Source organism: Malus sylvestris, chromosome 9 (assembly GCF_916048215.2).
Source record: "Malus sylvestris chromosome 9, drMalSylv7.2, whole genome shotgun sequence".
Lineage (NCBI taxonomy): Eukaryota > Viridiplantae > Streptophyta > Magnoliopsida > Rosales > Rosaceae > Malus > Malus sylvestris.
In genome coordinates this window covers 33649826-33666376 of record NC_062268.1, presented here as the reverse complement: position 1 = coordinate 33666376, position 16551 = coordinate 33649826, and the positions used below count along the sequence as shown (strand labels likewise).

Sequence of the window (16551 nt, the reverse complement as noted above, 5' to 3'; positions counted from 1 at the left end):
ATTTTCATTGAATAAAGAATGATGTTAGGAGCTACACATACGATATGATCATCAAATGAAATACTCCGTCGAGTATTCAAAATATATACGTATATATACCTTATGTATGATTTTTATTTGACATACAAACTCAAACTCAGGATCTTCTCCCTTCTTCCGGTAACTGGTGGACTTGTGGACTCGAATCTGGAATCTCAATATCTTTTCTTCGCATAAGAGAGAGCTTAACCTCGTGGCCGGTGACAAGGACACACCAACATTCTTCTCTGCACCCAGCATGTGGAAATACACTTGAGGTGCCCACCCATCCTGCTGGTTTAGGAGAGGGAAGGACTGCAAGTAACAAGTCGAAGCTATGACAATTCGTACAAGACCTCCAGCGAAGACGTCCTACCAATGATCCAGTAATCATCCACACGAGAGATTCCCAATAGAGCAGCACATAGAAATGGAAGGAATACAATGCAGAGCTTTGCGAATGGCCTCTGTGACCAAACACTTTGATCTTCCAAGACAAACACCATGCAAGAAAACCAAGATCTGCAAGTAAAACTGAAGTATTACACTAGGAAAGTTTTTATGTCCTTCCTTTACAATCTTCTTCACTCCAGTGCAGATAGCATTGTTAGTGTCAGGATTGTATTTCATGTTGCAAATCATGAGAGTTATGAGAACATAATAGAAAAGGCCCAATATGGCATGTTGCAAATCATGAGAAAAAAAATTTTAAACATACATTATTTGATTTACATCAAGTTTGATAGCAAATTCGCTGCACAATTGTAAAAGAAGCATAAGCAAATTACCAAAAACGATATGAAAGAGGGTCAGATATTACTTAAAAGGCCCTTCCAATCTTCCTTACGGAACATATAGGTCATAACCAAATGTGAATTCATTAGTCAAGAAGCACATTAGAGGACATTAAACATATAAATATTCTTCTTATTCTGAAAAAATTCACCATATTAGTATTTAGGGTTTTTATCACAAATGGTCTCTGAAATTGACTCTCATCATCAAGATGGTCTCTGAAATTGAAAATCAATCAATGTAGTCCTTGAATAATAGGTGTTGCAAATCAATATGATCATTTTGTCACAATTATGTTAAAAATTCTGTTAAGTGCTGATATGGTACATAAATAGGTCCTATAAGTCCTTTTTTCTCATAAGTGGTCCTTGAAATTGACCCGAGACATCAAAATGATCACGGAAATTGAAAATTGATCAATGTAGTCCTGCAAGTAAGTGCCCCAAAACAATGTAATCATTCCATCACAATTCTATCAAAAATTCTGTTATGTGCTGACGTGACACATAAATGGATCATACAAGTCTAATTAAATTTAAAAAAATTACAAATAGGTTTAATAATTTAATAGTTAATAAAAAGTTGTGAAACCAAAAACTCAGTCCTGCAATCAACTTAATTAATTATTAAACCTACATCAGCACATAACAATTTTTTTTTACAGAATTGTGGCGGAAGGATCATATTGATTTGCGACACATATTTTCAAGGACTACATTCATCGATTTTTAATTTTAGGGACCATCTTGATGTAGTGGGTCAATTTCAAGGACCATCTTGATGTAGTGGGTCAATTTCAGGGATTATCTTGATGGTGTGACTCAATTTCAGGGACGATTTGTGATAAAAACCTATAAATCTTATGAGCCTTATTGACGTGCAACATCAGCACTTAACGGAATTTTTAATAGAATTGTGACGGAATGATCACGTTGATTTGCGACACCTATTTTCAAGGACTACATTGATTGCTTTTCAATTTCAGGGACCATCTTGATGGTGAGATAGTGAGAGTAAATTTCAAGGACCATTTGTGATAAAAACCCTAGTGTTTATATTCCCTGAGTAATTTAGAACCAACTATGCCTGAACTAAGTCAGTGCGTAACTAAAAACAAGGAGCACGAGTGAACTGCATGTGTGTTTCCAAAGCCAAGAATAGGAGCATATTGAATATATAGCTTCCCATATATATTTTGATGTGAGTATCAAATTTACACACATATCTCATATTGAATACACGTGATTGATAGTTTTCACCACGATAAAACCATTAAATTCTTAAATTTGAAAAAAAATTCCCTTAGTATAGTTTTCTTGTAGGCTTCAGGGTTAGGAATAGAGAGTCCATATACGAGGAAAGGAGAGCGGATACAAGAGCGGATACAAAACAATAATTAAAGTACGACAATATCAAATGAATCCTTGGATTAGTTACCTTCTAAATGTCATTTCTAAGATGAAGTCATAAAATCCTCATTGGTGCTTACAAATTCACATCGTTTTTGGTAATTTGCTTTTTCTTATAGCTGTGCTGTTGTTTTCACTCACTTCATTAACAAGCACAAGAATTTGCTATTAAGAACTGGCATCCACTGAAAACATTATTAAAAATTTTCTATACTATTCAACTATTGTGAATGGATGTTTAACTGAAGGAACCAAACCAGCACAAAAAATTCTATGGATTCGGCACAAGACTTGTAAGTTGTAGCAGGATCCTATCATCTCCACAAATTTATCTCCAGATTAAGTTAATTTAGTAAGTTGATAGGATTAACTCCACCTGTGTAAGTTTATCTTACATTGCCGGTCCCAAGCTCGGGTAAAGGAGGAGGGGGAGGGCGTCAGGTAGTCGACAGCCGGCACTCCTCAGTTACGTCGAATCCTTATGAAAATGAATCTAAAACGAAATTGCGCTAAAGCTAGGGCGTCACCCGTAAGTGGCGCGCTGTGTGGCCCGAGCACAGTGATAAGTGAGCAAGGGTCGCTGTATCTCCATCGGCACCCGGATGCAGTGTTAAATGAGCAAGGGGGCCATAGAAACTTTTTTTCAAACGACTCCACTCAAAGTTGTTTGGGAGCATATGCTCTTATCAACTTTACACAAGACACACAAAGGAAGTACTTTGATCCTATTGGACAGGGGAGGGTGAAGAAGCTAGGACAGAAGGGTAGAGTTCAAGAGAGTAGAATGCGTTTAGGAACGTGGAATATAGGAACCTTAACGGGAAAATCTATGGAAGTAGTGGAAGTTATGGTGAGGAGAAGGATAAATATTATGTGTCTACAAGAAACTAAGTGGGTTGGTCTTAAGGCAAAAGATCTAGAAAACTCAGGGTTTAAACTTTGGTATTCGGGCACAAATAGAACGAGAAACGGTGTTGGCATCATCGTGGACAAGACCTTGACACAAGATGTTGTAGATGTTAAGAGGGTAGGAGATAGAATTATGGCAATCAAGATTGTAATAGGACAAGAACTCATCAATGTGATTAGTGCGTACGCACCTCAAGTAGGGTTGGATACGAGTTCGAAGGAGAAATTTTGGGAAGACCTTGGAGACTTGGTGCAAGGAATTGCCCAGACGGAGAAGTTATTTATATGAGGAGATTTAAATGGACACGTGGGCAGGGAGACAGGCAACTATGGAGGTTTTCATGGTGGCCATGGTTTTGGGGAGAGAAACGAGGATGGGGAAGCTATCTTGGATTTTGCAATGGCATATGGTCTCTTCTTAGCCAACACCTTCTTTAAGAAAAGAAAAGAACATGTGATCACCTACAAGAGTGGGTCGTCAAAAACACAAATAGATTTTCTTCTAATGAGGAAAGGGGATCGTATAACTTGTAAGGATTGCAAAGTTATACCAGGAGAGAGCTTGGCTAATCAACATCGCTTGTTGGTGATGGATGTACATGTCAAAAGAGTGAGAAAAAAAAACAAGACTTGGAAGTGCCCAAGGACTAGATGGTGGAATCTAAAAGGAGAAAAACAAGCCATTTTCAAAGAGAAAGTAATCACCCAGTGTGTGTGGGATAGAGAGGGGGAAGCTAGCCAAAGGTGGGATTCCATGTCTAGTTGTATCCGAAAAGTAGCAAAAGAGGTATTGGGAAAGTCCAAGGGCTTTGCTCCACACCAAAAGGAATCTTGGTGGTGGAATGAGGAGATACAAACAAAAGTGAAGGCTAAGAAGGAATGTTGTAAAGCCTTATACAAGGACATGACCGATGAAAATGATGAAAGGTATAGAAGAGCGAAGCAAGAGGTGAAGAAAGCTTTGAGAGAAGCTAAGTTAGCGGCTTATGACGATATGTATAAGTGACTAGATACCAAAGAAGGAGAGTTGGATATCTATAAACTAGCTAGAGCAAGGGAAAAGAAGACAAGGGACCTAAACCAAGTGAGGTGTATCAAGGATGAGGATAGAAAGGTTCTTGCTATAGAGAACGCGGTCAAATAGAGATGGAGAGGTTATTTTCATAATCTTTTCAATGAAGGACTTGAAATGAGTACTTCTTTAGGGGAGTTGAGTAACTCAAAAGAGTGTAGAAACTACTCCTTTTATCGTCGAATTAGGAAGGAAGAAGTGGTTGGAGCTTTGAAAAAGATGAAGTATAGAAAAATAGTGGGCCCAGACGATATACTGATCGAAGTGTGGAAAATCTTGGGAGAGACATGTATAGCATGACTCACTAACCTTTTCAATAGGATTTTGAAAACGAAGAAGATGCCAAATGAGTGGTGAAAGAGCACTTTGGTGCCTATCTACAAGAATAAGGGCGACACACAAAATTGCATGAACTATAGGGGTATTAAGCTAATGAGTCATACAATGAAGCTCTGGAAGAGAGTCATTGAGCATAGATTGAGGCAAAAGACACGGGTTTCGAACAACCAATTTGGGTTCATGCCAGGGCGCTCAACCATGGAGGCAATCTATCTCTTACAAAGATTGATGGAAAGATATAGAGATGGGAAAAAGGATTTACACATGGTCTTTATAGATTTGGAAAAAGCGTATGATAGGGTCCCAAAAGACATTCTTTGGAGGTATTAGAGAAGAAAGGAGTACGAGTAGCATATATCCAAGCTATAAAGGATATGTATGAAGGAGCAAAGACTGCCGTAAGAACTCATGAAGGACAAACCGAAGGCTTCCCCATAACTGTAGGATAACATCAAGGCTCATCCTTAAGTCCTTATCTTTTTACGTTGGTAATGGATGAGTTAACAGGACATATTCAAGATGATATTCCTTGGTGTATACTTTTCGCAGACGATATAGTGTTGATAGATGAAACTCAGGAAGGGGTAAATGCGAAGCTTAACCTTTGGAGAGAAGTGTTGGAATCTAAAGGTCTTCGCCTAAGCCGATCAAAGATAGAATATATGGAGTGCAAGTTCAGTGCAAATGGAGGCCAAAATGAGTTAGGGGTGAGGATCGAAGATCAGGAAATACCAAAGAGTGATCGTTTTCGCTACTTAGGATCTATCTTGCAAAAGAACGGAGAATTAGATGGAGATCTCAACCATAGAATACAAGCTGATGGATGAAGTGGAAGAGTGCATCTGACGTGTTGTGTGACCGCCGTATGCCACTGAAGCTCAAGGGAAAATTTTATAGGACGACAATAAGGCCGGCGATGCTGTGTGGCACAGAATGTTGGGCGATGAAGCATCAACACGTACACAAAATGGGTGTAGCGGAGATGAGGATGCTTCGTTGGATGTGTGGGCACACGAGAAAATATAAGATTAGGAATGAGGATATCCGAGGTAAAGTAGGAGTAGCCTAAATTGTAGGAAAGCTGAGAGAAAATCGGTTACGGTGGTTTAGACATGTGCAAAGAAGGCCTACTGACGCTCCGGTTAGAAGATGCGACTACAGGACAGAGGTTCAGGGCTAAAGAGGTAAAGGAAGACCTAGGAAAACTTTGGAAGAGACTCTAAGAAAAGACTTAGAGTACTTGGATCTAACGGAGGACATGACACAGGACCGAGCACAATGGCGTTCTAAGATTCATATAGCCGACCCCACTCAGTGAAGAAGGCCAAAGAGCGACCGTTTTCGCTACCTATGATCTATCTTGCAAAAGAACGGAGAATTAGATGGAGATCTCAACCATAGAATACAAGATGGATGGATGAAGTGGAAGAATGCATCCGGCATGTTGTGTGACCATTGTAGGCCACTGAAGCTCAAGGGAAAATTTTATAGGACGGCAATAAGGTCGGTGATACTGTATGGCACAGAATGTTGGGCGGTGAAGCATCAACACGTACACAAAATGGGTTTGGACATGTGCAAAGAAGGCCTCCTAACGCCCCGGTTCGAAGATGTGACTACGGGATAGAGGTTCAGGGCCGAAGGGGTAGATGAGGACTTAGGAAAACTTGGGAAGAGACCCTAGGAAAAGACTTAGAGTACTTGGATCTAATAGAGGACATGACACAAAACCGAGCGCAATGGCGTTCTAGGATTCATATAGCCGACCCCACTTAGTGGGAAAAGGCTTTGTTGTTGTTGTTGTTTAGTAAGTTGATAGGATTCCGCTAACTCTTTATTTTTCGTCAAGGCTCTAAAATCATTTTTCTCCTACTTTATGTAGATGATATTGCTGTCATTGGCAGTTGTGGAACCAAAAATAATCACAAGGCGACACGTGGATTTTTTGGTAAAAGAGGACAAAAATACCCTTGAGGCATACCGAGATTCCTACGTGCGAGCGGCAGACAATCATCCTCAACCAAGTAAAAAATGCTCCAAAAAAGGTAACCAATTCCAATTTATCTCATCCATCCTCATTATAGGTAATTACTTCATAACCTATAAATTATCCCATAAAAATAGAGATTAATTCCTAATTAATTCATTAATCACCAAATTAATCACCCATTATACCCCAAAAATCACACCAAGGGTCGGCCATTCCCATCCAAAAAGAGCCTATCATATTCTCTACCTTTTCCACCATTTTCCCTTTTTAATTATTTGGTAACTCCTAATTAAACCTAAATTAAACCCAAAAAACCCTAGCCACCTCCTATCCCTATAAATATACTCTCATTCTCACCAAAAAGCCAATTTCCAACACTTTGGCAAAAATCCCAAAATTCTCTAAACACTATTTCTCTCTAAATTCTAACTTTGGCATCAAAGGTTCTTCGGCCAAAGCCCCCCCATTCATCGTGGGCGCGTGAGGCTCTTGGCCTTAACCTAAGGTGTTAATTGTTTTGTAGGTGCAAAATTGTCCAAGATCAAGGAGGAAGAAATTTGCATCCACAAATTGGTGCTTTCATTAAGAGTTGAAATCCATACTCGTAGAAGACTCTCGCACAAAAAGGTTTTTTCTTTATTTTCTAGTCCATTTGAATATTTTTCATACGTTCTTATTATTCAAATTTTTTACTTGCAAAGGTTCTTTGATAAAACGTATAAGCAAAATATAATGGCTAGAAATTTAGAAAATTCCATAAGTGAAAATTCTAATGTTCAAGAAATGGGATTACGGAGATCCGTGAGGCTAAATGCGACAATAAGTGGAGCAGCACCACCACCACGAGTTTTCACCATGGGAACCACCACGGTGGCTACCTCGGTAGCCACCCGTGGCGAGGTCCATAGTGCCTTCATCACGGCTCGAGCTGTGCCATCCAAGGCTCACGACACCAAGGCCACGGCCCAAGTCGTGCCATCCAAGTTTGCCCGGGCCCAAGCCTCGTATTCGCTTGCATCACATACTAAGCAGCCTGCTCCCACCAAGCAACTTGCTCCTGTGGCCCAACCTGCTCCCACCAAGCAACCTGCTTTCACGGCCCAGCCTGCTCTCGTGACCCAGCCTGCTCCCGACGAGCAGCCCACTCCTATGGTCTAGCATGCTCCTTCCAAGCAGCCTGCTCTCGTGACCCAGCCTACTCTCGACGAGCATCTCACTCCCGTGGCCCAACCTACTTCTGCCAAGCAGCCTGCTCTCGTGACCCAGCTTGCTCCCAACGAGCAGCCCACTCCCGTGGTCTAGCCAGCTCCAGTTGAGCAGCCCATTCCCGTGGCCCAGCCAGCTCTAGTCGAGCAGCCCACTCCCGTGGCCCAGCCAGCTCTAGTCGAGCAGCCCACTATCACGGCCTAGCCTGCTCTCGTGGCTTTCCAAGCAGCCCAAGTCGGCCCAAGACTATCTCAACCATCTGGACCTACCATCGAGCCAAGGGTATTCTCACCATTTTTTTTCGTGGATTTGACATTTCCCAACTCAAATCTCACGCCCGGAGTCTACCACCCTTCCACTGCCCAATGAGGTGCATTCCTTCCAAGCTCTTCCAATCCAAATAGCGAACACCACTTGTCTCGACAAGTCATAGAGTTGACGAGCGCCCTTGCACAACAAACAACCTTGGTTAATCAACTTTTGCAACGCATTGGGATCCAACGTGCCCCGGACGAGGTATCCCGAAGTAGGACAAGGGCAGACAGACCTTTCCAGCAGCGTCCCGGTAAGTAGCCACTCGATCAACCACGAGCCGAATGTTTGGGCAGTGTACATTCCCGTCTTAGCGCGCGAAAGAGCATGCACTCTTGATTAGGCCTATGAATGAGTATACAATCACGGTTGGGGTCATACTTCGATAGTCAACATGAGCAACCTTTTGGGCAAAGTGTCCGTTCGCGGCTAAGCCCACAAGGAGCATCCTCCACCTTACATCAGAGTAGGCAGCACGACGGATGCAGAGAAGCAGTCACTCAATCCCGCTCAAGTTCAACCAGCAACCTGCGAAGAACTCGCTCGCCTGCTAGGAACGCACCACATGCACTGCATCCGCGACATAGACGAGCCAAACACATGGAAAAGCAGCCTAGACCAGCAAGTCATGGCTGGGGGCAGCCGAGAGCTCCGCTACCCCAACAAAGGAAAATTCAGGAAGAAGTAGAGAGACTATTAACCAAGCGATTGCATGATTTCCAACGTAACGAGGTCACCGACGAGGCACTACGACGGAACATGACCAACATAAGCATGTCACCCTTCACAGACGAGATCGAGCAGGCAGAGCCTCCACGCGAGTTCAGCATGCCACATTTCACATCTTTCAAAGGGGATGAAGACCCGGAGAGACACTTAAAGTGCTACCGAACCACAATGATCCTTTATCGAAACAACGATGATCTCATGTGCAAGATATTCGCCACCACTTTACAAGGCGATGCGCAAGATTGGTTCTACACCCTGCCGCCACAATCCATCCGGAATTTTTACGAACTTTCTTTGGTTTTCACCAAAGAATATTCATCTTATCGCTCGATCAAAAAGAAGTCTGACCATTTGTTCGACGTCAAGAAGAACCCAAAGGAGTCGCTTCGCGACTATGTAAGGAGGTTCAAAGTAGAGAAGGCAAAAATAGTCGGATGCAACGACTCGATAGCTAGAGCAGCCTTCCAAAAATGACTTCCAGCAGACCACCCGTTATTCAGAAAATTGATCATGAAAGAAGATCTAACTCTGGCAGACTCTTTTGCTTTGGCAGAGAAGCATGCACTTTGGGATGAGGCTCGCCAATGCACATTCAAGGACTTGAAGAAGTACCCGACATCACTTCCCTAGAAGCAGCGAATGACTTATTCGCATGTTTGACGGTATCTAAAGTAGCAATAAGCTTTACCATCATACGAGAAGAGATGGGGGCCAGACTACCTGTATTCTACAGTTACCTGTATGATACAGTTCAAAAGCTCTCCTCGATGCTATTAAAAATTCAAAAGCTAACTTTGGCGATAGTTGTTGCAACCTGGAAGCACAAGTTTTACTTTCAAACGCATGCGGTCATCCTCATGACGTACTATTCTGCCCAATCCAGACGTGCGATGATAAAGGCAAAGACCCTGGCGGATGTAAAGTTTTCTGACGAACGCAACCCTAGAATGACACACTCGGAAACAAGTTTTGTCCTCGTCACCCTAAAAGATTCTATATAGGAGCAACATGTACCGGCAGTTGAGTACCACTTCTTGTTGCGCACCACACGACCCTAACCGACCCTTGCTCAATGATTCAATTCTAGAGTGGCCCAATACTGGCAGTTGAGCATCTCCTGCTGCGTATGACATGGCCCCATCTCCACAGCTCCCTACTGCGCCTTCATGCCGAGCCTAGGTGACGCAACAGTGTGGCCCAACGATGCCTTAAAAGTAGCCGAACACACTTTAGCTGTGACTACTCCACCCGATGGAGATTTCTGGCATTTGCATGTTGACGACACAGAAAAACCTCCATCACTGCCCGCAGAGAAGGCTCCAAAAAGATGAATATCATCTGGGAAAGTCTGTACAAGAACAGCAGAGAGGGCGGCAAGAGTAATTACACCCTCGCCACCATGAAACAGTAAAAAGATCGAAAAACAGTGGATGGCCTATAATCTGAAGAAGTACCATGTGTGACCTCTAGCTACATCAAAGCTCGAAGACTCAAGCAGCTTGACGGGCACTACCTTACCAACCGATGATTATCCAGTTGTTATGCAGTTCTTACCTTACATCTAAGTTCTCGTTCGTTTAACTCATTTTTCAATGAGGAATTCAGAAGTAATCACGACTTGGCTTGGCTGCATGTTTACAACAACTGATCACTCCTGCATTTCAAAAGAAGACCGCGCCCTTCTTAGGGACTTACCGTAGAAATTACGCCCCCCCGAGGGACCAACCATGCTCTCCAGTGCGAGAGGATAAACTAATTGCTCTCCAACACGAGAGGATAAACTAATTGCTCTCCAACACGAGAGGGTAAACCAATTCCCCGACACCCACATGGGTCAGCTCTCCAAGAACGGGAGGATAAACTTTACACTCCAAATATCCTGACGTGGATGAGTCGGGCTGCCCTAGTATAACTAGATGCACGATGGCTTGCGCTTGGATTCCTAGAAGTAGCTGCAATGGTCTTTTTCAAGGCTTAACTAACTGAAGGATTTTGGGTCTCTTGGCCTAATCCGTGAGGAACCGGGCCCTAGAGACGGAAAAGGCACATTACGCAGTACATCTGATAGACGGCTGCCCTGGAATCCTAAAGCTGCTACCGAGTGCACTAAGGTACCCTGCGGATTCTAGAAGACTGCCTACGGATTGCCCTTCAAGCAGTAAAGCCGCACTAGACTTATACAACCGCACATTCTTATGAAAGGTTAAACAAGCTAGCACGTAAATACAAAGTTTATCCACTGCCGACATGCTACGTAGTCGATAAGCTTCACCTCTACCAAGCGCGGAACAACCTACACCAAGTCCTAAAATGTTGTGATACTTGCTACGCAACCTACGGAATTGGAGAAAGTCAAGGTTAACAACCTAGTGGTTACGCGGACTTGTCTGCTTCTGTAAGTAAGGCATCCGGCTGCCAACCTAATGGCTAACAACTTTGCAAAGTTCTACACTAACACCTACAGCTGCATAGGCTACGCGAGCTTGTCTGCTTATAAAAAGTAGCATGCTTGCCACTGGTCTATCAAGTCTACAGGTTAGGGCATGAACAAAAGAAGCAAAAATGAAGAAAAACCAAGGAAAACATGTTTATAAACGACTAGCAAAGGCCGAAGGAGTTCAAGCAAAACAAGAGCTACAAGAAAAAACAAAGAAAATCTTAAAGGCTACCTAGATGACTACACTTTAGCAGCCTGGACATCCCACGACTATTCGGTCGCCACACATTCAGCAGCCGTGAAGCTCTTAGCAACGGCATCACCCCCGACTGCTCCAGCTTGGGCACCAACTTCTCAAACTACTTCACCAATACCAACATGGACGCACTGTAGCTCATCCACTTCGTTCTTCAAACTTTCGTTGATCTTCAGTACACCTTGAAGTTCCAACACTTGGGGTTCAAGCCTATCGACGATTCTCTTGAAGTGGATCACTTGATTATAAGCAGCAATAAACTTTTCATCCTTTGCATAAGCAGCGAAAGAAATTTTTGGTTTTTTTTCTTAGCCGGCATCTCTTGAGCAGGCAGGGAAGATCTCTTTTCCCACCTTCACTTGCAACAGGATCCACAACGGTGATTGGACGAGCCAATGCATCCGCCTTGATCCTATTCACCTCTTATTTTGGGAGCAACCCGCGTTTCTCCTGACGAAGAGAGTTAAAGTAGCCAACGCCATTCGTGGTACCCAGCAGGGGAGTTCAACCCAACATTTCAGCAACTCATGAGGCCTGCAACCTCTTCATTTCTCTCAATCACCTGCCTAGCTCGCGTCATGTCCAAAAGCCCAAAAAGACATGAGCCATGTGACTTGCCTAGCACTGCGCCACATCGCCACAATCTGTGGCCCCAGCCATACAAGCTGCCTTTGGTTCTAGCCAAGTCGAGCAGCTTAAAGCAGTGGTCCCTGCCACAATACCTCATTGGCCCATGCCGAGCCGACTCCTGGCCCATGCCAGCCGACATGCCGCACCACCCCGACGGCTGCCCCGAGGTAGCACCATCCAAAAAGAAGACAAGGAAAATTAATTTTTTCTTACCTCAGTGCGGCATGAAGAAGACGAAGAAAGCAACGAAAGACGGTCCTTTGCATGGGCAAGATGTAGAAAATTGCTAGAGGAGGGGGAACAAATATCTTCTAAGCTATCTCTTTTTTGTAGGGTAGAATAAATCGCTTTCCAAAGTTGATTTAATAACCCACTTAAGGTGGACTTAAATAGGCTTTGAGAGAAATTTATTTCCCTTTCCTAGAAGGATCTAATTTCATATTAAAGAGAGAATCTATATCAAAATAGGAAGCAGTCTTAAGTTTCCTAAAGTAAGAAGATCTCTACACCTGCTGCCATTTCCTGCAAGCAGCCCAACAGGTGTGGGGGCATTTGTGGAACCAAAAATAATCACAAGGCGACACGTGGATTTTTTGGTAAAAAATGACAAAAATACCCTTGAGGCATACCGAGATTCCTACACCAGCGGCGGACAATCATCCTCAACAAAGTCAAAAATGCTCCAAAAAAGGTAACCAATTCCAATTTATCTCATACATCCTCATTATAGGTAATTACTTCATAACCTATAAATTATCCCATAAAAATAGAGATTAATTGGCTAATTAATGAATTAATTCCTAATTAATTCATTAATCACCCATTATACCCCAAAAATTACACCAAGGGCCGGCCATTCCTATCCAAAAAGAGTCTATCATATTCTCTACCTTTTCCACCATTTTCCCTTTTTAATTATTTGGTAACTCCTAATTAAACCCAAAAAACCCTAGCCACCTCCTATCCTTATAAATATACTGTCATTCTCACCAAAAAGCCAATTTCCAACACTTTGGCAAAAATCCTAAAATTCTCTAAACACTCTTTCTCTCTAAATTCTAACTTTGGCATCGGAGGTTCTTCAGCCAAAGCCCCCCCCATTCATCGTGGGCGCGTGAGGCTCTTGGCCTTAACCTAAGGTGTTAATTGTTTTGTAGGTGCAAAATTGTCCAAGATCATGGAGGAAGAAATTTGCATCCACAGCAGTGACTCTTGCTTACTCCAAAGTTTCATTGATGCCCTTGGTCGTGGATTTGACATTAAATTCTTAGCCCCGTGCACTATTTTTGGGGCTTACAGGTTCTCTCCCATGGTGGTTCTTTGCACATAAATCAGTTGAAGTATGCTCATGATTTGTTACAAAGACACAATCTCCTTCACTGCAAACCGGCATCGACCCCCTTGGTTGCCAAAGTCCTTATTGAACTAAACATGGTAAATACCAATATTAAACTAAACAAGGTAAATACCAAAAATATATATGACAATATTTGGGAATTTCTTATATATTCATTAATCTCCAAAGTGGAGTATATACAGGAGTTACAATTGGTATTACATATGTACTTCACCAATGTGGGACAATAAACTACTATTTACACTCTAACTAATATATAACTCGCAACACTCCCCCTCAAGTTGGTGCAAAGATGTCACGCATGCCCAACTTGTCAAGTGAGTTGGAAAACACACTATTAGACATAGTCTTAGTAAGAGCATCAGCAAGTTGATCTTCAGATCTCACAAACGGAAACATAATAATTTCAGCATCCAATTTTTCCTTAATGAAATGTCGATCAATCTCCACATGTTTTGTTCGATCATGTTGCACTGGATTATAAGCAATCTCAATAGCAGCCTTGTTATCACAATGAAGTTTTATAGCACCTTTGGGGTTAAACCCAAGATCTCTCAACAATTTTTTCAACCACAACAACTCACATACACCATGCGACATACCACGAAACTCAGCTTCTGCACTTGACCTAGCCACCACTTTTTGTTTCTTGCTTCTCCAAGTAACTAAATTACCACCCACAAACGTAAAGTATCCAGATGTAGATTGCCGATCAGTGATAGAACTTGCCCAATCTGCATATGTATACCCTTCGACATTCAAATGACCATTCTTAGGGAAAAACAGGCCTCTGCCAAGAGCCGTCTTCAAGTACCTCAAAATATGGGTTACTGCATCCATATGAGCTTCATTAGGTGAGTGCATAAACTGACTTACCACACTAACTGCATAAGCAATGTCAGGGCGAGTGTGAGACAAATAAATTAATCTCCCCACAAGCCTCTGATACTGTTCTTTATAAGTAGGAACTTGATCTGGAAATAAGCCCAGACGATGATTTTGCTCAATCGAAGTATCAACAGGTTTGCAATCTAACATACTTGTTTCAGCTAACAAATCAAGAACATATTTCTGTTGAGACAGAAAAAATACCATGCTTGAATCGTGCAACCTCGATTCCAAGACAATACTTCAATTCACCCAATTCTTTCATCTCAAACTCAGTAGCTAGGTACTTTTGAAGACGTTTTATCTCCTTCTGATCATCACCAGTCATTATCATGCCATCAACCTAAATAATTAATGTAGTTAGCTTACCATTTTGTCGCTTTAGAAGCAAAGTATGATCTGAATGACTCTGGATATACCCAAACTTCTTCATTGAACTTGTAAACCTTCCAAACCACGCTCTACGAGATTGTTTCAAACTATACAAGGCCTTTCGTAACCTGCATACAACACCTTTTCCAGGAGAAGTTCCAATACCAGGTGGGAGATCTATATACACTTCCTTCTTAAGATCACCATGAAGGAAATCATTCTTAACATCAAACTGCAACAGAGGCCAATCCTGGTTTGCTGCTAAGGACAGAAGAACATGCACAATATTAAGTTTGGCAACATGAGCAAATGTCTCCTGATAGTCTACCCCATAGGTTTGAGTATAACCCTTATCAACTAATCTAGCTTTATACCGGTTAATAGAACCATATTCTTCGTGCTTAATAGTAAACACTCATCTACATCCAACGGTTTTTTTCCCGTTTGGTAAAGGAACCAAATCCCAGGTAGAATTCTTTTCCAAAGCTTCCATCTCAACTTGCATGGCATTAACCCACTTAGGGTCAGACAAAGCATCTTGCAATTTTGTTGGAATTGATACACTAGATAGTTAACATATGTAAGATGCATATGGTTTGGATAAACGATCAGTAGACACATAATTGTTGATAGGATATTTTGCTTTGGCATGCATATCAGACTCATATTGTACTTTAGGTTTTCCATGATTAGCTCGTGGAGGCAACTGATAAGTAGAAGAATCGTCAGAATTTACCTCATGTATGCCACCATCTTGTACCAAACTGTTAGAAGAATCATCACTGGACGAACCATCATCAGGCAACTCGTTAGACATATCAGCAGCATGCAACCGATCATTAGAAGGTAATTCGTCAGACATACTAACAGGCAATTCGCTAAGCACATCTGATCTAGTAGAAATAGTTTCGGGAATAACAGGTGACTGATCACTATCTGTAGTGGACTGATCAGTATCACGCAACATAATAGGTTATGTTCCCAACTCTGCCTGTAACATATCATCCATACCATCTTTTCGAATCTGCACTTCACTCCCCCTCTCCCCCTGAAGTGGAGAGTCGGAAGAAGGCTTCACAAAATAAGAAACTTCCTCATGGAAGGTGACATCCATGGTAATATAAGTTTTTTGAGTCGAAGGATGATAACACTTATAGCCTTTCTGATTGTTAGCATACCCAATAAAGACACACCGGAGAGCACATGCATCAAGTTTACTCCGTTGATGAGAGTAGACATGCACATACGCAATACACCCAAACACTTTCGGATGAAGCTTTGATACAGAAACAAGAGAAACATGTTTTTGTAGCACATCGAACGGTGTCTGAAAATCAAGAACCCTACTTGGAACACGATTGATCAAATACACAGCAGCCAAAACAGCATGACCCCACAAATGATTAGGAACACATTTATCCAACATCAATGAGCGAGCAACTTCCATTATTTGACGATTCTTCCGTTCAGACACACCATTTTGTTGGGGTGTAAACGGAGTAGTTGTGTGGTGAATAATACCATGATCACGAAAAAAACATGCCAAAGTGTGATTCACATATTCTCCCCCGTTATCAGACCTGAAGACCTTAACTTTGGTCTGAAACTGAGTAAATACCATTGTACAAAATTCTTGAAGAAGTAACGGAACATCACTCTTATTCTTCATCAAGAACACCCAAGTTAACCGAGTACAATCATCAATAAAAGTAACAAACCAACGGAATCCATTAGAAGTAACTTTCGCTGGACCCCACACATCAAAATGTATCAAATCAAGTGGTAAAGTAGCTTTAGAATCACTTACAGGAAATGAAGCACGATGACTCTTA

General features: G+C 42.1%; 1 pseudogene; it reads right to left on the bottom strand.

Annotated features, from left to right (window-relative positions):
* Positions 1-136: 136 nt before the first annotated feature.
* Positions 137-15833, bottom strand: LOC126633992 (probable lipid phosphate phosphatase 4; annotated as a pseudogene).
* Positions 15834-16551: the final 718 nt, after the last annotated feature.